We start from the raw sequence: 24958 nt of genomic DNA, 5'->3' as shown, positions 1-24958 counted from the left end.
GTGAATTATGGAAAGACTTCATGTTTAACTATGTTCATCTAATGTGTTACAATAAAATGATGTGTACATTTTGTCTTATGGTGCTTACTATTTTGCAATTACTTTTATTTATTTTTTAGCACAGTTAAAACATACACATATTACCACGTATTAGTATTCATAACCAAAGTACCTAAGTTTATATTTCTTATTACTCCAAGTCATAAATCCTATGTATTAGTATTGGTCAGAATGCTATTTATTGTGAACACACAAAATGATGTTTCGAATGCGGAAATCGTATATGTTAAACGGGGCCGTCTTTACACATCCAGTCCACAGGACGGCGCAAAGATCCCAACGGTTGTTTGCAAAGCACTGTTTATTGAAAGAAGAAGATGTCTGGAATGCGGAAGTCGTTTATGTGAAAAGGGCCGTCATTACACTTCCAGTCCACAGGACGGCGCAAAGATCCCAACGGTTGTTTGCAAAGCACTGTTTATTAAAAGAAGAAGATGTCTGGAATGCGGAAGTTGTTTATGTGAAAAGGGCCGTCATTACACTTCCAGTCCACAGAATGGCGCAAAGATCCCAACGGTTGTTTGCAAAGCACTGTTTATTGAAAGAAGAAGATGTCTGGAATGCGGAAGTCGTTTATGTGAAACGGGCCGTCATTACACTTTTAGTCCACAGGACGGCGCAAAGATCCCAACGGTTGTTTGCAAAGCACTGTTTATTGAAAGAAGAAGAAGAAGATGATTCGAATGCGGAAGTCGTTGATGTCATTCCACACGAGGGAATTTACGCATGCGCTATATCCTGGAGTTCCCCGGACTGACGTCAGAGAGAAACCCAGGAAGTGGGAGACGAATTCATTGCGTGTTCTTTTGTTTGTCAACTGTTTTTTCGGCGTTTTATCGCATGATCTAAATGGGGGAATTGACAGTAAATACAACCGAGTCACGTTTGATAGATTACACGAACAGTAGTCCGCAAGAAGGGAGTTTTTTCGAGTTTTTTTGGGCTGATTTTGTGCACTCGTTCGTTGCAGGCTGTACAAGGAAAGTCAGGAATAAGGTAAGCAATGCTGCAAATGTCTACTACAAACGCTTCTTGGTGAATATTTCTACTCGTAAAACGTGTACTTGTTTTCTGTTGAGCTTGATCCTCGAAACCCAGATCAGATCGAAACATTTTGCCAACCTCCACAATTGAATGAACTATTTTCCCAATCAATGACAGACAACGTGGCTCCAATATTGACCTTTCCTCTTGAAGAAAGAATGTGTATTTTTTATTGCTTTTAAAAAATCTAGCATGAGGACAAGCCTGACTGAAAATAATGCATTGAACAATGTTGACATTTGATGAAATTGTTACATTGACTATTAATTGACTAATATTCTTGGGTGGGTGGGATGGATGTAAAATTTCATGGGCATGCGCATCCTCTTTTCTTGCCCTTCAAAGCTTAAATAAGTGATTATGATGTGCCGTGTTGATGGCGTTGTGTCCATATTGCCCATTTTGAGCCCCTTGTATACTTTTTCCAATTGTTGTTCATATTTGGTGAGATTTTAGTGTTGTGTTCATAGTCAGTTGGCCTGAGTAGACCGATTTCATAGGCGCTCCAGTGATTGTGACTAAGTGGAGGGGTTACCTCCTTAGACCTTTGGCCCCCAAAACCCCCAATTGTACCTGATACGTGTCCAAAGTTGCTCAAAATAATATGTGCATCTTTTAACAATGTGCACATCCTCTATTTCTGGTCAGTAGACTCCCATTTCAGGCCATTTGTGTGCCACAAAAGGCCACATTTATAGGGGCCTCGGAGGTCTCTCGTCGGCAAAAAAAAATGGCTTTTTCCTCAATGTTTTGTGTTTAAAACATGCGATCTGAGTCCAATTGGATTAGTGCTAACCAAAAATGTCATTTTGTTTACAGGAGTGGAGGCCCGGAAGATGGAGTTGCTTCCACGTCCATCAACCTGCGCCACACAAGTGCTAACAAAGGTGGGAAATGCTCCATTCAATGTATATTTGTATTGAAAAGAATGTTTTTTTAAGATTTATTTATCATGCTAGTAATCGAATAGCTTGAATTAGAATCACATTTATTTGACCACCCGTGTAGAGCTCAAAATAATAATGTAATTCTAGGTCATACAGTCCAAGATGCTAATACTATTTTCAGGCATCATTGTATGTCAGGTTACATATAAATATGGCTAGGCTAATTATGTGACTGTAATGTCATATAAATGCTAGAATGGTCACTGATGCTAATGCTATTTTTGCACTCAAATCACCTTATGTACAGTTAGATGTAAACATTGGTAGGCTAATTATTTGTTCATGATGCTAATGCTATTTATTTGTTCATTATGTCAATGTTATTTTTGCGCCCGCATCATCTTCTGTATCGTTAGATGTAAACATTGGTAGGCTAATTATTTGTTCATGATGCTAATGCTATTTATTTGTTCATTATGTCAATGCTATTTTTGCGCCCGCATCATCTTCTGTATCGTTACATGTACATATTGGTAGGCTATTTATTTGTTGGTGATGCTAATGCTATTTTGGCGCTTGCATCATCTCATGTAAGGTTACTTATCATGATCAGTAGACTAATTATGTGACTGTAATGTGGTATGAATGCTAGAATGGTCACTGACTTCTCTCGTTGTCGTCTTCTTGACAGGATGGGGGACGTTTTGGACGTACACGGCGCCTCCGGACGGGCCCGCGCTGCAGCCCGATGGCTTCTGGGCACTGGCGTGACCTGGCGTGACCTGGCGTGACCTGGCTGGGTATGTGACGTCTTACGTTTCAGCGTCTGCAGTGGCATCTGATGCCGTCAGAATGTCAAAAAGGCCCTTTTTTGCGAACAATATACTGTTGAAATTGAATCAGTCTTCGTCTTTTCTTGCTAAATGCATCCTTACTAAGTTTAAAATAGATGTTTTCCTTCAAAATGTGTCTTTTTGGGGCACAAAACGTCCACCAAAAAGAGCTCTCGGAAAACGGGGCCTCAGAAAAGCAGAAAATCTTCCCGGCAACAAGTCGTGTCACGTTTCGGCCATCCAATCAGAAGCCTTAAAAATTGGATTTAGCCACCTCCCCTCTATGCAAATCTATGCAAATTTGGATTTAGCCCCGCCCTGGCCTCGCCCACCGGGACAGCCAATCACAGCCCGGCATTTGGCCGGACACGCCCCTTTTTTCCAAAAAACGGCGTTTTTTGGACCGAAACCCCGCCTCCCGCTACAAAGCCAGCCCCCCCTGAATAAAGCCCACCCATTCCGAGAGAACCAATCAGATGGCAGTATTCACCTCCCCACTTCCTGATTCTACACCAATCAGTGAATAGACGCCCCTTCCCAGAGAACCAATCAGGTGGCAGCACTCACCTTCCACTTCCTGATTCTACACCAATCAGTGAATGGACACCCCCCTCCCAGAGAACCAATCAACTGGCAGCACTCAATTATTACTTCCTTATTCTAAACCAATCAGTGAACCTAATTTAAGTTATCCACCAATCCCAGGCTAGTCATTTGCATAGCCACACCCCAAAAAAAAACAAATAAAAAATTAAAAAATAAAATTTTTAATAAAATTGAATAATAAAATGTTAGAAGAAAGGAGTTTGTTTTTTGTTCAACTTTATTTGTTTTTCTTTCAGAGTTAAGAGTCCAAAGTTTGATGTCTTGAAGTTCTTCTTCAAACCAGTAGGAGTCGGATCGGAACAGAGTGTGGAGACCTGAAGACAAAAAAAAGTAAGTTAAGTGCAAGTCGAGTGCAAACCAAGTAAGTTAAGTGCAAGTCGAGTGCAAACCAAGTAAGTCAAGTGCAAGTCGAGTGCAAACCAAGTAAGTTAAGTGCAAGTCGAGTGCAAACAAGTTAGTTAAGTGCAGTAGGGCAAGTTAAAAAGTGCAGACAAGCAAGTTAAAAAGTGTAGTAGGGTAAGAAGTGTAGTAGGGTAAGAAGTGTAGTAGGGTAAGAAGTGTAGTAGAGTAAGAAATGCAGTAGAGCAAGATAAAAGTGCAGACAAGCAAGTCAAGTGCATTCAAAGAATTGTGCAAACGACGATAAGACTTACCTTAGAATGATGCGATGTCACTTGTACTTGACTTGAGCAGGAAGGCAGCAACTGTGAAAGAAGTGGACTTCAGCTGTGGAAGAACTTCATTTGATGCGATGTCACATGTTCTTGAGCAGGAGGGCAGCATCTGGACCACTTCAACTGTGGAGGAACTGGACGACTTCAACTGTGGAAGAACTACATTGCAATCCAGACAATTGTCACGAAGGAGTTCACACGGAGGCAAAACATTTTGTCCTTTTATTTTATTTCCAGAATTTAGCATTGAAGATAATCAGCTCGTTGTCTCACAGGTGCAGGCGGCAGTTGGGGCGGGGTCAAGGCAGGTCTCCAAATTGGCGTCTTCACTGGACTGAGTCTGCAAACAAGAAAGTGGGTGAGCATTTAATTCAGTCATGTTTACCGTCTAAGTGGTGCACATTTACTCACCTTTGCAGTACAATCACGCTTTAAAAAAAAACATCTGCTTCAGTCATCTTGAGCTGCAGCGCCCTCCGGTGGACACGGGGAAACTAGCCAGCAAAAGAGAGTGGAAGGTAAAACATAGTTCAGAAGCGTGGCGTAAAAAGACGTCAAAGTTGGACAGTGTTCACGTCCACCATTTTGTGTTGCAGTGTGCACTAACCTACTGGACGACGTCGTGGATGAAATCCGACTGCAAGAATCAAAGACAGAAGTAAAAATTGGACATGGTAAGTCATCTGGACGTTCCTACCTCAAACTTTGTTACTCCACTTTCAGCTTCTGGAAGAACAGATTAATAGACAGTTCGATTTGCACGTGAATCAATTGTTTGCTCGTTTCACCTGTGCTTACCTGCAGGGTCGGACATCTTGGAAGTGACCTGCAAAAGAAAAGGAGAGAGTCAAAAAGTAAGGTTAACAGTCATTTTTCGTGTAAAGTGGATCATATGGCAGAATACTTACCGACTGCAGCCTGAGAAGGAAGAAAGGAGACCATTAAGTATTTTTGAGCTTGACTTTGGAATATTCAAAGTACTTACCAACTGCAGCCTGTGAAGGAAGAAATGGACCATTAAGTATTTTCAAGGTTGATTTGGAATATTTTAAGTACTTACTTGCTTCTTTTTGCACATTTGTGAGCTGTTGAAACAAGAGAAATGTAAGTTAGTCTCAAATAAAAAAAGTGAAAAGACTTGGGAATAGTACTTACTTTGGCTTTCCAGTGTGGAGCGACGCGCAGCATTCATTAAATGAAAGAGACCGCCTGCGAAAATGCTTCCTCTTTAAATAGTTTTTCGGAAGTGACGTAATTGCGCTAAAAAAATAAAAGTTTAAAAATCAATTTGAATGAGTCCTTCAAATTGAAAAGCGAACGACCGGGACTCGTACCCGGGTCTCCCAAGCCAAAGTCTAATGCTCTACTCATGAGACTAATGAGCAGATGACGTAGAACAATCTCATAGTGTATATGTCCCAGTCTTAGTCACTCATATTCGATAGACTGTCAAAAAAAAGGGTAAATATGACTTCCAATTTTTGAATTTGCAAAGCGTTGGTGGTCTAATGGTTAAAGACACTGACTGCGAATACTTTAGACTCGGGTTCGATCCTCACTCTTACCTTTGCCTCTCTAGCATTTAATTCGTGAATGCAGCTGAGAGTGGGAATCGAACCCGGGTCGCCTGCATCGCAGGCAATGACTTATGCCATTCGCCACCTTGGCTGGATTTCCGCCGAAATTTCTCCCGTAGAAGTCCTAAATAATACCCAAAACACTTAGCGCAATATACTACAGTGATGCACCGGTAACAAGGAGTTGGTTGGAAAAGAAATTGCAGAGTGTAATGCTTAAAAGTGTCACAAGATGGCAGCCGAACAAGACATGTCCAGTCAGGCACACTCATGGGACAATATGTGAGAGGAGTCCAAGTATACCACATTAATGTATACTAGGAAACAGCATACTTGGTTGGTTGGAAAAGTCATTGCAAATTGCAATGCCCGAAAACCGCCACAAGAGGGCAGAAAGTTAGAACATGTCTATTCAGGCACATTCAGGACAATATGTGAGTCCAGGTAGTATTCTACATAAGTACGCAGTTGGTTGGAAAAGACGCATTGCCAAGTGCAATGCCCAAAAACCGCCACAGGAGGGCATTAGGTTTAACATGTCTTGTGGAGAATAAAATAGCATGTCTGCATACATGCATACAGTCACAACACAAATTCAAGGAATTAAGAATTGTTATGGTTTGTTACTTTATTGGAGAGGGATCAAGATGAATATTGCACATCATTTATATAAGCAAGATGAGGCTGATGCTGGGGAGCACATTGAAAATAAAGTTCGACCAAATACACAAGTGCCTTGTCTGTCTGCTTTTGTCATGAAATAAACACAAAATAAAGTTGGTGGTCATAACATGGCAAGTGGAAATCAGCCGTCTGCCTGCAGGAACAAGTCCAGTCTGCACCAAGAGAGGAACAAGCATTAAAGATGCACCTGGCTGTGAATACATGGATAAAAGAACAATGATATGAGAACGTGTTCGATCGACCGAACGAACAGTTCTGACACGCTTAACAGTCGCACCTTCGTATCTTGTTTCTATTGACCGCATAGTACGCTTAAAAAGACTGCATTTACCTAAAATCATGCGTAGAAGGATTGTTTTGATCGGCTGCTGGTTACCACGACTTCCGCATTGGAGGATCTTCTTCTTTCAATAAGAGCGATTTGCAAACAACCGTTGCGACTACGCTGCCCTCGTGTGGACCGGAGATGTAATGACGGCACTGGTTCTCATAAACGACCATGAATCGACTTTCTGTCTTAGGATGTTTTTTAAACAGGGCAATGCACCTCTATTGGTGTCAAAGTGGAGGTCCGGGGGCCAAATCTGGACCGCCGCATCATTTTGTGCGGTCCGAGAAAGATGTTTTTTAAACAGCACAATGCACCTCTATTGGTGTCAAAGTGGAGGTCCGGGGGCCAAATCTGGCCCGCCGCATCATTTTGTGCGGTCCGAGAAATTAATAATGGTTTACTTTCTCGGGCCGCACAGATTTGGCCCGCGGGCCTCCACTTTGACACCAACAGAGGTGCATTGTGCCTTTTAAAATATCCTCATGGTTTACTTTCTCGGACCGCACAAAATGATGCGGCGGGCCAGATTTGGCCCCCGGGCCTCCACTTTGACACCAATAGAGGTGCATTGTGATGTTTAAAATATCCTCATGGTTTACTTTCTCGGGCCGCACAAAATGATGCGGCGGTCCAGATTTGGCCCCCGGACCTCCACTTTGACACCAATAGAGGTGCATTGCCCTGTTTAAAAAACACCCTAAGACAGAAAGTCGATTCATGGTCGTTTATGAGAACCAGTGCCGTCATTACATCTCCGGTCCACACGAGGGCAGCGTAGTTGCAACGGTTGTTTGCAAAGCGCTCTTATTGAAAGAAGAAGATCCTCCAATGCAGAAGTCGTGGTAACCAGCACCCGATCAAAACAATCCTTCTACGCATAATTTTAGGTAAATGTAGTCTTTATAAGCGTATTATGCGGTCAATAGAAACAAGATACGAAGGTGCGACTGTTAAGCGTGTCAGAATCATGGCCAGATGAGGTGAGTGGACTCATCCGCTTCATATTAGCGTCATTGTTAAAATCTGGCCCGCCGCATCATTTTGTGCGTTCCGAGAAAGATGTTTTTTAAACAGCACAATGCACCTCTGTTGGTGTCAAAGTGGAGGCCCGGGGGCCAAATCTGGCCCGCCGCATCATTTTGTGCGGTCCGAGAAAGTAAACGATGAGGATATTTTAAAAGGCACAATGCACCTCTATTGGTGTCAAAGTGGAGGTACGGGGGCCAAATCTGGCCCGGCGCATCATTTTGTGCGGTCCGAGAAAGATGTTTTTTAAACCGCACAATGCACCTCTGTTGGTGTCAAAGTGGAGGCCCGGGGGCCAAATCTGGCCCGCCGCATCATTTTGTGCGGCCAGAGAAAGTAAACCATGATTACTTTCTCGGGCCGCACAAAATGATACGGCGGGCCAGATTTGGCCCCCGGACCTCCACTTTGACACCAATAGAGGTGCATTGTGATGTTTAAAAAACATCTTTCTCGGACCGCACAAAATGATGCGGCGGGCCAGATTTGGCCCCCGGACCTCCACTTTGACACCAATTGTCCCTTTTAAAATATCCTCATGGTTTACTTTCTCGGGCCGCACAAAATGATGTGGCGGTCCAGATTTGGCCCCCGGACCTCCACTTTGACACCAATAGAGGTGCATTGCCCCGTTTAAAAAACATACTAAGACAAAGTCGATTCATGGTCGTTTATGAGAACCAGTATCGTCATTACATCTCCGGTCCACACGGGGGCAGCGCAGTTGCAACGGTTGTTTGCAAAGCGCTCTTATTGAAAGAAGAAGATCCTCCAATGCGGAAGTCGTGGTAACCAGCTGCCGATCAAAACAATCCTTCTACGCATGATTTTAGGTAAATGCAGTCTTTTTAAGCGTACTATGCGGTCAATAGAAACAAGATACGAAGGTGCGACTGTTAAGCGTGTCAGAATCATGGCCAGATGAGGTGAGTGGACTCATCCGCTTCATATAAGCGTCATTGTTAAAATCTGGCCCGCCGCATCATTTTGTGCGGTCCGAGAAAGATGTTTTTTAAACAGCACAATGCACCTCTGTTGGTGTCAAAGTGGAGGCCCGGGGGCCAAATCTGGCCCCCCGCATCATTTTGTGCGGTCCGAGAAAGTAAACCATGAGGATATTTTAAAAGGCACAATGCACCTCTATTGGTGTCAAAGTGGAGGCCCGGGGGCCAAATCTGGCCCGCCGCATCATTTTGTGCGGCCCGAGAAAGTAAACCATGATTACTTTCTCGGGCCGCACAAAATGATGCGGCGGGCCAGATTTGGCCCCCGGACCTCCACTTTGACACCAATAGAGGTGCATTGTGCTGTTTAAAAAACATCTTTCTCGGACCGCACAAAATGATGCGGCGGGCCAGATTTGGCCCCCAGGCCTCCACTTGGAAAACCATAAGGTACCTATGTCGTTTTTATGGAAAAAAATGACATAGGTACCTATGTCGTTTTTTTCCCATAAAAGCGACTTAGGTACCTATGTCGTTTTTATGGGGAAAAAACGACATAGGTACCTATGTCGTTTTTTCCATGAAAACAACATGGGTACCTATTTCGTTTTTTTCCATAAAAACGACATAGGTACCTATGTCGTTTTTATCGGAAAAAAAACGACGTAGGTACCTTCATCGTTTTTATGGAAAAAAACGACATAGGTACCTATGTCGTTTTTATGGAAAAAAAAACGACATAGGTACCTTCATCGTTTTTATGGAAAAAAACGACATAGGTACCTATGTCGTTTTAAAATGTCGTTTTTATGGGAAAAAAACGACGTAGGTACCTATGTCGTTTTTATGGAAAAAAAACGACATAGGTACCTATGTCGTTTTTATCGAAAAAAACGACATAGGTACCTATGTCGTTTTTATGGAAAAAACGACATAGGTGCCTATGTCGTTTTTATGGACGACATAGGTACCTATGTCGTTTTTATGGAAAAAAACGACATATGTCGTTTTTATGGAAAAAAACAACATAGGTACCTATGTCGTTTTTATGGAAAAAAACGAAATAGGTACCTATGTTGTTTTCATGGAAAAAACGACATAGGTACCTATGTCGTTTTTATGGAAAAATACGACATAGGTACCTATGTCCTTTTTTTCCATAAAAACGACATAGGTACCTATGTCGTTTTTTTCCATAAAAACGACATAGGTGCCTATGTCGTATTTTTCCATAAAAACGACATAGGTACCTATGTCGTTTTTTCCATGAAAACAACATAGGTACCTATTTCGTTTTTTTTTCCATAAAAACGACATAGGTACCTATGTCGTTTTTATGGAAAAAAACGACATAGGTACCTATGTCGCTTTTTTTCGATAAAAACGACTTAGGTACCTATGTCGTTTTTTCCCATAAAAACGACATAGGTACCTATGTCGTTTTTTTTCGAAGTACCTCTGGGGCTACGAGTTCCCACCCGTCATGTCGCTGAGCGCGTCAGGGGGCTACGTGGCCAACTTTACCTTCTTCGACAAGGTGTTCAAAGCTAAAACGCCGCCGTCCCATGACGCCGAAGCGGGCAAGTCCAAGGTGAAACGACAGCGGGACAGTGCCACGCCCAGCATGAAAATCAGTAATGTATGACAGGGAGAGGGCGTGGCCTTGGGTTTGGATGGGTAGGGTCAGAGAGGACAATGAGTGGAGCATTAATATTTTGTTGTTTTTTTTATTTTAAAAAGGACTTATGTTCCGATGTCTTGTATATACATTATGTATTGTTATATTATTCCATAGGTACCTATTTATTAAAAAAAAAGACTCAACTAAGTTCCTTCTTCTTTTTCCATCAGGTCAGCACCATTGAGAGAGCTGCAACAATATATGTGAATTATGGAAAGACTTCATGTTTAACTATGTTCATCTAATGTGTTACAATAAAATGATGTTGTGTACATTTTGTCTTATGGTGCTTACTATTCTGCAATTACTTTTATTTAATTTTTAGCACAGTTAAAACATACACATACTACCACGTATTAGTATTCATAACCAAAGTATTTAGTTTATATTTCTTATTACTCCAAGTCATAAATCCTATGTATTAGTATTGGTCAGAATCCTATTTATTGTGAACACACAAAATGATGTTTCGAATGCGGAAATCGTTCATGTTAAACGGGGCCGTCATTACACTTCCAGTCCACAGAATGGCGCAAAGATCCCAACGGTTGTTTGCAAAGCACTGTTTATTGAAAGAAGAAGATGTCTGGAATGCGGAAGTCGTTTATGTGAAACGGGCCGTCATTACACTTTTAGTCCACAGGACGGCGCAAAGATCCCAACGGTTGTTTGCAAAGCACTGTTTATTGAAAGAAGAAGAAGAAGAAGAAGATGATTCGAATGCGGAAGTCGTTGATGTCATTCCACACGAGGGAATTTACGCATGCGCTATATCCTGGAGTTCCCCGGACTGACGTCAGAGAGAAACCCAGGAAGTGGGAGACGAATTCATTGCGTGTTCTTTTGTTTGTCAACTGTTTTTTCGGCGTTTTATCGCATGATCTAAATGGGGGAATTTACAGTAAATACAACCGAGTCACGTTTGATAGATTACACGAACAGTAGTCCGCAAGAAGGGAGTTTTTTCGAGTTTTTTGGGCTGATTTTGTGCACTCGTTCGTTGCAGGCTGTACAAGGAAAGTCAGGAATAAGGTAAGCAATGCTGCAAATGTCTACTACAAACGCTTCTTGGTGAATATTTCTACTCGTAAAACGTGTACTTGTTTTCTGTTGAGCTTGATCCTCGAAACCCAGATCAGATCGAAACATTTTGCCAACCTCCACAATTGAATGAACTATTTTCCCAATCAATGACAGACAACGTGGCTCCAATATTGACCTTTCCTCTTGAAGAAAGAATGTGTATTTTTTATTGCTTTTAAAAAATCTAGCATGAGGACAAGCCTGACTGAAAATAATGCATTGAACAATGTTGACATTTGATGAAATTGTTACATTGACTATTAATTGACTAATATTCTTGGGTGGGTGGGATGGATGTAAAATTTCATGGGCATGCGCATCCTCTTTTCTTGCCCTTCAAAGCTTAAATAAGTGATTATGATGTGCCGTGTTGATGGACAACGCCATCAACATATTCCATAGTCCATATTGCCCATTTTGAGCCCCTTGTATACTTTTTCCAATTGTTGTTCATATTTGGTGAGATTTTAGTGTTGTGTTCATAGTCAGTTGGCCTGAGTAGACCGATTTCATAGGCGCTCCAGTGATTGTGACTAAGTGGAGGGGTTACCTCCTTAGACCTTTGGCCCCCAAAACCCCCAATTGTACCTGATACGTGTCCAAAGTTGCTCAAAATAATATGTGCATCTTTTAACAATGTGCACATCCTCTATTTCTGGTCAGTAGACTCCCATTTCAGGCCATTTGTGTGCCACAAAAGGCCACATTTATAGGGGCCTCGGAGGTCTCTCGTCGGCAAAAAAAATGGCTTTTTCCTCAATGTTTTGTGTTTAAAACATGCGATCTGAGTCCAATTGGATTAGTGCTAACCAAAAATGTCATTTTGTTTACAGGAGTGGAGGCCCGGAAGATGGAGTTGCTTCCACGTCCATCAACCTGCGCCACACAAGTGCTAACAAAGGTGGGAAATGCTCCATTCAATGTATATTTGTATTGAAAAGAATGTTTTTTTAAGATTTATTTATCATGCTAGTAATCGAATAGCTTGAATTAGAATCACATTTATTTGACCACCCGTGTAGAGCTCAAAATAATAATGTAATTCTAGGTCATACAGTCCAAGATGCTAATACTATTTTCAGGCATCATTGTATGTCAGGTTACATATAAATATGGCTAGGCTAATTATGTGACTGTAATGTCATATAAATGCTAGAATGGTCACTGATGCTAATGCTATTTTTGCACTCAAATCACCTTATGTACAGTTAGATGTAAACATTGGTAGGCTAATTATTTGTTCATGATGCTAATGCTATTTATTTGTTCATTATGTCAATGTTATTTTTGCGCCCGCATCATCTTCTGTATCGTTAGATGTAAACATTGGTAGGCTAATTATTTGTTCATGATGCTAATGCTATTTATTTGTTCATTATGTCAATGCTATTTTTGCGCCCGCATCATCTTCTGTATCGTTACATGTACATATTGGTAGGCTATTTATTTGTTGGTGATGCTAATGCTATTTTGGCGCTTGCATCATCTCATGTAAGGTTACTTATCATGATCAGTAGACTAATTATGTGACTGTAATGTGGTATGAATGCTAGAATGGTCACTGACTTCTCTCGTTGTCGTCTTCTTGACAGGATGGGGGACGTTTTGGACGTACACGGCGCCTCCGGACGGGCCCGCGCTGCAGCCCGATGGCTTCTGGGCACTGGCGTGACCTGGCGTGACCTGGCGTGACCTGGCTGGGTATGTGACGTCTTACGTTTCAGCGTCTGCAGTGGCATCTGATGCCGTCAGAATGTCAAAAAGGCCCTTTTTTGCGAACAATATACTGTTGAAATTGAATCAGTCTTCGTCTTTTCTTGCTAAATGCATCCTTACTAAGTTTAAAATAGATGTTTTCCTTCAAAATGTGTCTTTTTGGGGCACAAAACGTCCACCAAAAAGAGCTCTCGGAAAACGGGGCCTCAGAAAAGCAGAAAATCTTCCCGGCAACAAGTCGTGTCACGTTTCGGCCATCCAATCAGAAGCCTTAAAAATTGGATTTAGCCACCTCCCCTCTATGCAAATCTATGCAAATTTGGATTTAGCCCCGCCCTGGCCTCGCCCACCGGGACAGCCAATCACAGCCCGGCATTTGGCCGGACACGCCCCTTTTTTCCAAAAAACGGCGTTTTTTGGACCGAAACCCCGCCTCCCGCTACAAAGCCAGCCCCCCCTGAATAAAGCCCACCCATTCCGAGAGAACCAATCAGATGGCAGTATTCACCTCCCCACTTCCTGATTCTACACCAATCAGTGAATAGACGCCCCTTCCCAGAGAACCAATCAGGTGGCAGCACTCACCTTCCACTTCCTGATTCTACACCAATCAGTGAATGGACACCCCCCTCCCAGAGAACCAATCAACTGGCAGCACTCAATTATTACTTCCTTATTCTAAACCAATCAGTGAACCTAATTTAAGTTATCCACCAATCCCAGGCTAGTCATTTGCATAGCCACACCCCAAAAAAAAACAAATAAAAAATTAAAAAATAAAATTTTTAATAAAATTGAATAATAAAATGTTAGAAGAAAGGAGTTTGTTTTTTGTTCAACTTTATTTGTTTTTCTTTCAGAGTTAAGAGTCCAAAGTTTGATGTCTTGAAGTTCTTCTTCAAACCAGTAGGAGTCGGATCGGAACAGAGTGTGGAGACCTGAAGACAAAAAAAAGTAAGTTAAGTGCAAGTCGAGTGCAAACCAAGTAAGTTAAGTGCAAGTCGAGTGCAAACCAAGTAAGTCGAGTGCAAACCAAGTAAGTTAAGTGCAAGTCGAGTGCAAACAAGTTAGTTAAGTGCAGTAGGGCAAGTTAAAAAGTGCAGACAAGCAAGTTAAAAAGTGTAGTAGGGTAAGAAGTGTAGTAGGGTAAGAAGTGTAGTAGGGTAAGAAGTGTAGTAGAGTAAGAAATGCAGTAGAGCAAGATAAAAGTGCAGACAAGCAAGTCAAGTGCATTCAAAGAATTGTGCAAACGACGATAAGACTTACCTTAGAATGATGCGATGTCACTTGTACTTGACTTGAGCAGGAAGGCAGCAACTGTGAAAGAAGTGGACTTCAGCTGTGGAAGAACTTCATTTGATGCGATGTCACATGTTCTTGAGCAGGAGGGCAGCATCTGGACCACTTCAACTGTGGAGGAACTGGACGACTTCAACTGTGGAAGAACTACATTGCAATCCAGACAATTGTCACGAAGGAGTTCACACGGAGGCAAAACATTTTGTCCTTTTATTTTATTTCCAGAATTTAGCATTGAAGATAATCAGCTCGTTGTCTCACAGGTGCAGGCGGCAGTTGGGGCGGGGTCAAGGCAGGTCTCCAAATTGGCGTCTTCACTGGACTGAGTCTGCAAACAAGAAAGTGGGTGAGCATTTAATTCAGTCATGTTTACCGTCTAAGTGGTGCACATTTACTCACCTTTGCAGTACAATCACGCTTTAAAAAAAAACATCTGCTTCAGTCATCTTGAGCTGCAGCGCCCTCCGGTGGACACGGGGAAACTAGCCAGCAAAAGAGAGTGGAAGGTAAAACATAGTTCAGAAGCGTGGCGTAAAAAGACGTCAAAGTTGGACAGTGTTCACGTCCACCATTTTGTGTTGCAGTGTGCACTAACCTACTGGACGACGTCGTGGATGAAATCCGACTGCAAGAATCAAAGACAGAAGTAAAAATTGGACATGGTAAGTCATCTGGACGTTCCTACCTCAAACTTTGTTACTCCACTTTCAGCTTCTGGAAGAATTAATAGACAGTTCGATTTGCACGTGAATCAATTGTTTGCTCGTTTCACCTGTGCTTACCTGCAGGGTCGGACATCTTGGAAGTGACCTGCAAAAGAAAAGGAGAGAGTCAAAAAGTAAGGTTAACAGTCATTTTTCGTGTAAAGTGGATCATATGGCAGAATACTTACCGACTGCAGCCTGAGAAGGAAGAAAGGAGACCATTAAGTATTTTTGAGCTTGACTTTGGAATATTCAAAGTACTTACCAACTGCAGCCTGTGAAGGAAGAAATGGACCATTAAGTATTTTCAAGGTTGATTTGGAATATTTTAAGTACTTACTTGCTTCTTTTTGCACATTTGTGAGCTGTTGAAACAAGAGAAATGTAAGTTAGTCTCAAATAAAAAAAGTGAAAAGACTTGGGAATAGTACTTACTTTGGCTTTCCAGTGTGGAGCGACGCGCAGCATTCATTAAATGAAAGAGACCGCCTGCGAAAATGCTTCCTCTTTAAATAGTTTTTCGGAAGTGACGTAATTGCGCTAAAAAAATAAAAGTTTAAAAATCAATTTGAATGAGTCCTTCAAATTGAAAAGCGAACGACCGGGACTCGTACCCGGGTCTCCCAAGCCAAAGTCTAATGCTCTACTCATGAGACTAATGAGCAGATGACGTAGAACAATCTCATAGTGTATATGTCCCAGTCTTAGTCACTCATATTCGATAGACTGTCAAAAAAAAGGGTAAATATGACTTCCAATTTTTGAATTTGCAAAGCGTTGGTGGTCTAATGGTTAAAGACACTGACTGCGAATACTTTGGACTCGGGTTCGATCCTCACTCTTACCTTTGCCACTCTAGCATTTAATTCGTGAATGCAGCTGAGAGTGGGAATCGAACCCGGGTCGCCTGCATCGCAGGCAATGACTTATGCCATTCGCCACCTTGGCTGGATTTCCGCCGAAATTTCTCCCGTAGAAGTCCTAAATAATACCCAAAACACTTAGCGCAATATACTACAGTGATGCACCGGTAACAAGGAGTTGGTTGGAAAAGAAATTGCAGAGTGTAATGCTTAAAAGTGTCACAAGATGGCAGCCGAACAAGACATGTCCAGTCAGGCACACTCATGGGACAATATGTGAGAGGAGTCCAAGTATACCACATTAATGTATACTAGGAAACAGCATACTTGGTTGGTTGGAAAAGTCATTGCAAATTGCAATGCCCGAAAACCGCCACAAGAGGGCAGAAAGTTAGAACATGTCTATTCAGGCACATTCAGGACAATATGTGAGTCCAGGTAGTATTCTACATAAGTACGCAGTTGGTTGGAAAAGACGCATTGCCAAGTGCAATGCCCAAAAACCGCCACAGGAGGGCATTAGGTTTAACATGTCTTGTGGAGAATAAAATAGCATGTCTGCATACATGCATACAGTCACAACACAAATTCAAGGAATTAAGAATTGTTATGGTTTGTTACTTTATTGGAGAGGGATCAAGATGAATATTGCACATCATTTATATAAGCAAGATGAGGCTGATGCTGGGGAGCACATTGAAAATAAAGTTCGACCAAATACACAAGTGCCTTGTCTGTCTGCTTTTGTCATGAAATAAACACAAAATAAAGTTGGTGGTCATAACATGGCAAGTGGAAATCAGCCGTCTGCCTGCAGGAACAAGTCCAGTCTGCACCAAGAGAGGAACAAGCATTAAAGATGCACCTGGCTGTGAATACATGGATAAAAGAACAATGATATGAGAACGTGTTCGATCGACCGAACGAACAGTTCTGACACGCTTAACAGTCGCACCTTCGTATCTTGTTTCTATTGACCGCATAGTACGCTTAAAAAGACTGCATTTACCTAAAATCATGCGTAGAAGGATTGTTTTGATCGGCTGCTGGTTACCACGACTTCCGCATTGGAGGATCTTCTTCTTTCAATAAGAGCGATTTGCAAACAACCGTTGCGACTACGCTGCCCTCGTGTGGACCGGAGATGTAATGACGGCACTGGTTCTCATAAACGACCATGAATCGACTTTCTGTCTTAGGATGTTTTTTAAACAGGGCAATGCACCTCTATTGGTGTCAAAGTGGAGGTCCGGGGGCCAAATCTGGACCGCCGCATCATTTTGTGCGGTCCGAGAAAGATGTTTTTTAAACAGCACAATGCACCTCTATTGGTGTCAAAGTGGAGGTCCGGGGGCCAAATCTGGCCCGCCGCATCATTTTGTGCGGTCCGAGAAATTAATAATGGTTTACTTTCTCGGGCCGCACAGATTTGGCCCGCGGGCCTCCACTTTGACACCAACAGAGGTGCATTGTGCTGTTTAAAAAACATCTTTCTCGGACCGCACAAAATGATGCCGCGGGCCAGATTTGGCCCCCGGACCACCACTTTGACACCAATAGAGGTGCATTGTGCCTTTTAAAATATCCTCATGGTTTACTTTCTCGGACCGCACAAAATGATGCGGCGGGCCAGATTTGGCCCCCGGGCCTCCACTTTGACACCAATAGAGGTGCATTGTGATGTTTAAAATATCCTCATGGTTTACTTTCTCGGGCCGCACAAAATGATGCGGCGGTCCAGATTTGGCCCCCGGACCTCCACTTTGACACCAATAGAGGTGCATTGCCCTGTTTAAAAAACACCCTAAGACAGATAGTCGATTCATGGTCGTTTATGAGAACCAGTGCCGTCATTACATCTCCGGTCCACACGAGGGCAGCGTAGTTGCAACGGTTGTTTGCAAAGCGCTCTTATTGAAAGAAGAAGATCCTCCAATGCAGAAGTCGTGGTAACCAGCACCCGATCAAAACAATCCTTCTACGCATAATTTTAGGTAAATGTAGTCTTTATAAGCGTATTATGCGGTCAATAGAAACAAGATACGAAGGTGCGACTGTTAAGCGTGTCAGAATCATGGCCAGATGAGGTGAGTGGACTCATCCGCTTCATATTAGCGTCATTGTTAAAATCTGGCCCGCCGCATCATTTTGTGCGTTCCGAGAAAGATGTTTTTTAAACAGCACAATGCACCTCTGTTGGTGTCAAAGTGGAGGCCCGGGGGCCAAATCTGGCCCGCCGCATCATTTTGTGCGGTCCGAGAAAGTAAACGATGAGGATATTTTAAAAGGCACAATGCACCTCTATTGGTGTCAAAGTGGAGGTACGGGGGCCAAATCTGGCCCGGCGCATCATTTTGTGCGGTCCGAGAAAGATGTTTTTTAAACCGCACAATGCACCTCTGTTGGTGTCAAAGTGGAGGCCCGGGGGCCAAATCTGGCCCGCCGCATCATTTTGTGCGGCCAGAGAAAGTAAACCATGATTACTTTCTCGGGCCGCACAAAATGATACGGCGGGCCAGATTTGGCCCCCGGACCTCCACTTTGACACCAATAGAGGTGCATTGTGATGTTTAAAAAACATCTTTCTCGGACCGCACAAAATGATGCGGCGGGCCAGATTTGGCCCCCGGACCTCCACTTTGACACCAATTGTCCCTTTTAAAATATCCTCATGGTTTACTTTCTCGGGCCGCACAAAATGATGTGGCGGTCCAGATTTGGCCCCCGGACCTCCACTTTGACACCAATAGAGGTGCATTGCCCCGTTTAAAAAACATACTAAGACAAAGTCGATTCATGGTCGTTTATGAGAACCAGTATCGTCATTACATCTCCGGTCCACACGGGGGCAGCGCAGTTGCAACGGTTGTTTGCAAAGCGCTCTTATTGAAAGAAGAAGATCCTCCAATGCGGAAGTCGTGGTAACCAGCTGCCGATCAAAACAATCCTTCTACGCATGATTTTAGGTAAATGCAGTCTTTTTAAGCGTACTATGCGGTCAATAGAAACAAGATACGAAGGTGCGACTGTTAAGCGTGTCAGAATCATGGCCAGATGAGGTGAGTGGACTCATCCGCTTCATATAAGCGTCATTGTTAAAATCTGGCCCGCCGCATCATTTTGTGCGGTCCGAGAAAGATGTTTTTTAAACAGCACAATGCACCTCTGTTGGTGTCAAAGTGGAGGCCCGGGGGCCAAATCTGGCCCCCCGCATCATTTTGTGCGGTCCGAGAAAGTAAACCATGAGGATATTTTAAAAGGCACAATGCACCTCTATTGGTGTCAAAGTGGAGGCCCGGGGGCCAAATCTGGCCCGCCGCATCATTTTGTGCGGCCCGAGAAAGTAAACCATGATTACTTTCTCGGGCCGCACAAAATGATGCGGCGGGCCAGATTTGGCCCCCGGACCTCCACTTTGACACCAATAGAGGTGCATTGTGCTGTTTAAAAAACATCTTTCTCGGACCGCACAAAATGATGCGGCGGGCCAGATTTGGCCCCCAGGCCTCCACTTGGAAAACCATAAGGTACCTATGTCGTTTTTATGGAAAAAAATGACATAGGTACCTATGTCGTTTTTTTCCCATAAAAGCGACTTAGGTACCTATGTCGTTTTTATGGGGAAAAAACGACATAGGTACCTATGTCGTTTTTTCCATGAAAACAACATGGGTACCTATTTCGTTTTTTTCCATAAAAACGACATAGGTACCTATGTCGTTTTTATCGGAAAAAAAACGACGTAGGTACCTTCATCGTTTTTATGGAAAAAAACGACATAGGTACCTATGTCGTTTTTATGGAAAAAAAAACGACATAGGTACCTTCATCGTTTTTATGGAAAAAAACGACATAGGTACCTATGTCGTTTTAAAATGTCGTTTTTATGGGAAAAAAACGACGTAGGTACCTATGTCGTTTTTATGGAAAAAAAACGACATAGGTACCTATGTCGTTTTTATCGAAAAAAACGACATAGGTACCTATGTCGTTTTTATGGAAAAAACGACATAGGTGCCTATGTCGTTTTTATGGACGACATAGGTACCTATGTCGTTTTTATGGAAAAAAACGACATATGTCGTTTTTATGGAAAAAAACAACATAGGTACCTATGTCGTTTTTATGGAAAAAAACGAAATAGGTACCTATGTTGTTTTCATGGAAAAAACGACATAGGTACCTATGTCGTTTTTATGGAAAAATACGACATAGGTACCTATGTCCTTTTTTTCCATAAAAACGACATAGGTACCTATGTCGTTTTTTTCCATAAAAACGACATAGGTGCCTATGTCGTATTTTTCCATAAAAACGACATAGGTACCTATGTCGTTTTTTCCATGAAAACAACATAGGTACCTATTTCGTTTTTTTTTCCATAAAAACGACATAGGTACCTATGTCGTTTTTATGGAAAAAAACGACATAGGTACCTATGTCGCTTTTTTTCGATAAAAACGACTTAGGTACCTATGTCGTTTTTTCCCATAAAAACGACATAGGTACCTATGTCGTTTTTTTTCGAAGTACCTCTGGGGCTACGAGTTCCCACCCGTCATGTCGCTGAGCGCGTCAGGGGGCTACGTGGCCAACTTTACCTTCTTCGACAAGGTGTTCAAAGCTAAAACGCCGCCGTCCCATGACGCCGAAGCGGGCAAGTCCAAGGTGAAACGACAGCGGGACAGTGCCACGCCCAGCATGAAAATCAGTAATGTATGACAGGGAGAGGGCGTGGCCTTGGGTTTGGATGGGTAGGGTCAGAGAGGACAATGAGTGGAGCATTAATATTTTGTTGTTTTTTTTATTTTAAAAAGGACTTATGTTCCGATGTCTTGTATATACATTATGTATTGTTATATTATTCCATAGGTACCTATTTATTAAAAAAAAAGACTCAACTAAGTTCCTTCTTCTTTTTCCATCAGGTCAGCACCATTGAGAGAGCTGCAACAATATATGTGAATTATGGAAAGACTTCATGTTTAACTATGTTCATCTAATGTGTTACAATAAAATGATGTTGTGTACATTTTGTCTTATGGTGCTTACTATTCTGCAATTACTTTTATTTAATTTTTAGCACAGTTAAAACATACACATACTACCACGTATTAGTATTCATAACCAAAGTATTTAGTTTATATTTCTTATTACTCCAAGTCATAAATCCTATGTATTAGTATTGGTCAGAATCCTATTTATTGTGAACACACAAAATGATGTTTCGAATGCGGAAATCGTTCATGTTAAACGGGGCCGTCATTACACTTCCAGTCCACAGAATGGCGCAAAGATCCCAACGGTTGTTTGCAAAGCACTGTTTATTGAAAGAAGAAGATGTCTGGAATGCGGAAGTCGTTTATGTGAAACGGGCCGTCATTACACTTTTAGTCCACAGGACGGCGCAAAGATCCCAACGGTTGTTTGCAAAGCACTGTTTATTGAAAGAAGAAGAAGAAGAAGAAGATGATTCGAATGCGGAAGTCGTTGATGTCATTCCACACGAGGGAATTTACGCATGCGCTATATCCTGGAGTTCCCCGGACTGACGTCAGAGAGAAACCCAGGAAGTGGGAGACGAATTCATTGCGTGTTCTTTTGTTTGTCAACTGTTTTTTCGGCGTTTTATCGCATGATCTAAATGGGGGAATTTACAGTAAATACAACCGAGTCACGTTTGATAGATTACACGAACAGTAGTCCGCAAGAAGGGAGTTTTTTCGAGTTTTTTGGGCTGATTTTGTGCACTCGTTCGTTGCAGGCTGTACAAGGAAAGTCAGGAATAAGGTAAGCAATGCTGCAAATGTCTACTACAAACGCTTCTTGGTGAATATTTCTACTCGTAAAACGTGTACTTGTTTTCTGTTGAGCTTGATCCTCGAAACCCAGATCAGATCGAAACATTTTGCCAACCTCCACAATTGAATGAACTATTTTCCCAATCAATGACAGACAACGTGGCTCCAATATTGACCTTTCCTCTTGAAGAAAGAATGTGTATTTTTTATTGCTTTTAAAAAATCTAGCATGAGGACAAGCCTGACTGAAAATAATGCATTGAACAATGTTGACATTTGATGAAATTGTTACATTGACTATTAATTGACTAATATTCTTGGGTGGGTGGGATGGATGTAAAATTTCATGGGCATGCGCATCCTCTTTTCTTGCCCTTCAAAGCTTAAATAAGTGATTATGATGTGCCGTGTTGATGGACAACGCCATCAACATATTCCATAGTCCATATTGCCCATTTTGAGCCCCTTGTATACTTTTTCCAATTGTTGTTCATATTTGGTGAGATTTTAGTGTTGTGTTCATAGTCAGTTGGCCTGAGTAGACCGATTTCATAGGCGCTCCAGTGATTGTGACTAAGTGGAGGGGTTACCTCCTTAGACCTTTGGCCCCCAAAACCCCCAATTGTACCTGATACGTGTCCAAAGTTGCTCAAAATAATATGTGCATCTTTTAACAATGTGCACATCCTCTATTTCTGGTCAGTAGACTCCCATTTCAGGCCATTTGTGTGCCACAAAAGGCCACATTTATAGGGGCCTCGGAGGTCTCTCGTCGGCAAAAAAAATGGCTTTTTCCTCAATGTTTTGTGTTTAAAACATGCGATCTGAGTCCAATTGGATTAGTGCTAACCAAAAATGTCATTTTGTTTACAGGAGTGGAGGCCCGGAAGATGGAGTTGCTTCCACGTCCATCAACCTGCGCCACACAAGTGCTAACAAAGGTGGGAAATGCTCCATTCAATGTATATTTGTATTGAAAAGAATGTTTTTTTAAGATTTATTTATCATGCTAGTAATCGAATAGCTTGAATTAGAATCACATTTATTTGACCACCCGTGTAGAGCTCAAAATAATAATGTAATTCTAGGTCATACAGTCCAAGATGCTAATACTATTTTCAGGCATCATTGTATGTCAGGTTACATATAAATATGGCTAGGCTAATTATGTGACTGTAATGTCATATAAATGCTAGAATGGTCACTGATGCTAATGCTATTTTTGCACTCAAATCACCTTATGTACAGTTAGATGTAAACATTGGTAGGCTAATTATTTGTTCATGATGCTAATGCTATTTATTTGTTCATTATGTCAATGTTATTTTTGCGCCCGCATCATCTTCTGTATCGTTAGATGTAAACATTGGTAGGCTAATTATTTGTTCATGATGCTAATGCTATTTATTTGTTCATTATGTCAATGCTATTTTTGCGCCCGCATCATCTTCTGTATCGTTACATGTACATATTGGTAGGCTATTTATTTGTTGGTGATGCTAATGCTATTTTGGCGCTTGCATCATCTCATGTAAGGTTACTTATCATGATCAGTAGACTAATTATGTGACTGTAATGTGGTATGAATGCTAGAATGGTCACTGACTTCTCTCGTTGTCGTCTTCTTGACAGGATGGGGGACGTTTTGGACGTACACGGCGCCTCCGGACGGGCCCGCGCTGCAGCCCGATGGCTTCTGGGCACTGGCGTGACCTGGCGTGACCTGGCGTGACCTGGCTGGGTATGTGACGTCTTACGTTTCAGCGTCTGCAGTGGCATCTGATGCCGTCAGAATGTCAAAAAGGCCCTTTTTTGCGAACAATATACTGTTGAAATTGAATCAGTCTTCGTCTTTTCTTGCTAAATGCATCCTTACTAAGTTTAAAATAGATGTTTTCCTTCAAAATGTGTCTTTTTGGGGCACAAAACGTCCACCAAAAAGAGCTCTCGGAAAACGGGGCCTCAGAAAAGCAGAAAATCTTCCCGGCAACAAGTCGTGTCACGTTTCGGCCATCCAATCAGAAGCCTTAAAAATTGGATTTAGCCACCTCCCCTCTATGCAAATCTATGCAAATTTGGATTTAGCCCCGCCCTGGCCTCGCCCACCGGGACAGCCAATCACAGCCCGGCATTTGGCCGGACACGCCCCTTTTTTTCCAAAAAACGGCGTTTTTTGGACCGAAACCCCGCCTCCCGCTACAAAGCCAGCCCCCCCTGAATAAAGCCCACCCATTCCGAGAGAACCAATCAGATGGCAGTATTCACCTCCCCACTTCCTGATTCTACACCAATCAGTGAATAGACGCCCCTTCCCAGAGAACCAATCAGGTGGCAGCACTCACCTTCCACTTCCTGATTCTACACCAATCAGTGAATGGACACCCCCCTCCCAGAGAACCAATCAACTGGCAGCACTCAATTATTACTTCCTTATTCTAAACCAATCAGTGAACCTAATTTAAGTTATCCACCAATCCCAGGCTAGTCATTTGCATAGCCACACCCCAAAAAAAAACAAATAAAAAATTAAAAAATAAAATTTTTAATAAAATTGAATAATAAAATGTTAGAAGAAAGGAGTTTGTTTTTTGTTCAACTTTATTTGTTTTTCTTTCAGAGTTAAGAGTCCAAAGTTTGATGTCTTGAAGTTCTTCTTCAAACCAGTAGGAGTCGGATCGGAACAGAGTGTGGAGACCTGAAGACAAAAAAAAGTAAGTTAAGTGCAAGTCGAGTGCAAACCAAGTAAGTTAAGTGCAAGTCGAGTGCAAACCAAGTAAGTCGAGTGCAAACCAAGTAAGTTAAGTGCAAGTCGAGTGCAAACAAGTTAGTTAAGTGCAGTAGGGCAAGTTAAAAAGTGCAGACAAGCAAGTTAAAAAGTGTAGTAGGGTAAGAAGTGTAGTAGGGTAAGAAGTGTAGTAGGGTAAGAAGTGTAGTAGAGTAAGAAATGCAGTAGAGCAAGATAAAAGTGCAGACAAGCAAGTCAAGTGCATTCAAAGAATTGTGCAAACGACGATAAGACTTACCTTAGAATGATGCGATGTCACTTGTACTTGACTTGAGCAGGAAGGCAGCAACTGTGAAAGAAGTGGACTTCAGCTGTGGAAGAACTTCATTTGATGCGATGTCACATGTTCTTGAGCAGGAG

General features: G+C 42.2%; 6 long non-coding RNA genes across 7 annotated transcripts; 2 read left to right on the top strand and 4 right to left on the bottom strand.

Moving 5' to 3' along the window:
- Window positions 1-4316: 4316 nt before the first annotated feature.
- On the bottom strand, window positions 4317-5308 carry LOC144213630 (uncharacterized). Of its 2 annotated transcripts, XR_013330045.1 has the most exons (5): window positions 4903-5308; window positions 4802-4830; window positions 4712-4741; window positions 4516-4598; window positions 4317-4444 (listed from the first exon to the last, which is right to left on the bottom strand). It is a non-coding gene; the product is annotated as an uncharacterized LOC144213630 (long non-coding RNA). The 2 variants fall into 2 exon arrangements; XR_013330044.1 differs by having other exon boundaries at window positions 4712-5299.
- Window positions 5309-6291: 983 nt separating this feature from the next.
- LOC144213721 (uncharacterized) lies at window positions 6292-6774 on the bottom strand. The gene is made up of 2 exons (XR_013330088.1): window positions 6697-6774; window positions 6292-6556 (listed from the first exon to the last, which is right to left on the bottom strand). It is a non-coding gene; the product is annotated as an uncharacterized LOC144213721 (long non-coding RNA).
- Window positions 6775-8324: 1550 nt separating this feature from the next.
- On the top strand, window positions 8325-10621 carry LOC144213663 (uncharacterized). The gene is made up of 2 exons (XR_013330055.1): window positions 8325-8648; window positions 10518-10621. It is a non-coding gene; the product is annotated as an uncharacterized LOC144213663 (long non-coding RNA).
- Window positions 10622-14645: 4024 nt separating this feature from the next.
- Window positions 14646-15082, bottom strand: LOC144213621 (uncharacterized). The gene is made up of 3 exons (XR_013330036.1): window positions 15041-15082; window positions 14845-14927; window positions 14646-14773 (listed from the first exon to the last, which is right to left on the bottom strand). It is a non-coding gene; the product is annotated as an uncharacterized LOC144213621 (long non-coding RNA).
- Window positions 15083-16616: 1534 nt separating this feature from the next.
- LOC144213734 (uncharacterized) lies at window positions 16617-17099 on the bottom strand. The gene is made up of 2 exons (XR_013330094.1): window positions 17022-17099; window positions 16617-16881 (listed from the first exon to the last, which is right to left on the bottom strand). It is a non-coding gene; the product is annotated as an uncharacterized LOC144213734 (long non-coding RNA).
- A 1648-nt stretch (window positions 17100-18747) lies between these two features.
- LOC144213664 (uncharacterized) lies at window positions 18748-21044 on the top strand. The gene is made up of 2 exons (XR_013330056.1): window positions 18748-19071; window positions 20941-21044. It is a non-coding gene; the product is annotated as an uncharacterized LOC144213664 (long non-coding RNA).
- The last annotated feature ends 3914 nt before the right edge of the window (window positions 21045-24958 follow it).

This window comes from Stigmatopora nigra, chromosome 20 (assembly GCF_051989575.1).
Source record: "Stigmatopora nigra isolate UIUO_SnigA chromosome 20, RoL_Snig_1.1, whole genome shotgun sequence".
Taxonomy (NCBI): domain Eukaryota; kingdom Metazoa; phylum Chordata; class Actinopteri; order Syngnathiformes; family Syngnathidae; genus Stigmatopora; species Stigmatopora nigra.
The sequence above is the reverse complement of the archived record's forward strand: the minus strand, read 5'-3'. Positions and strand labels throughout refer to the sequence as shown.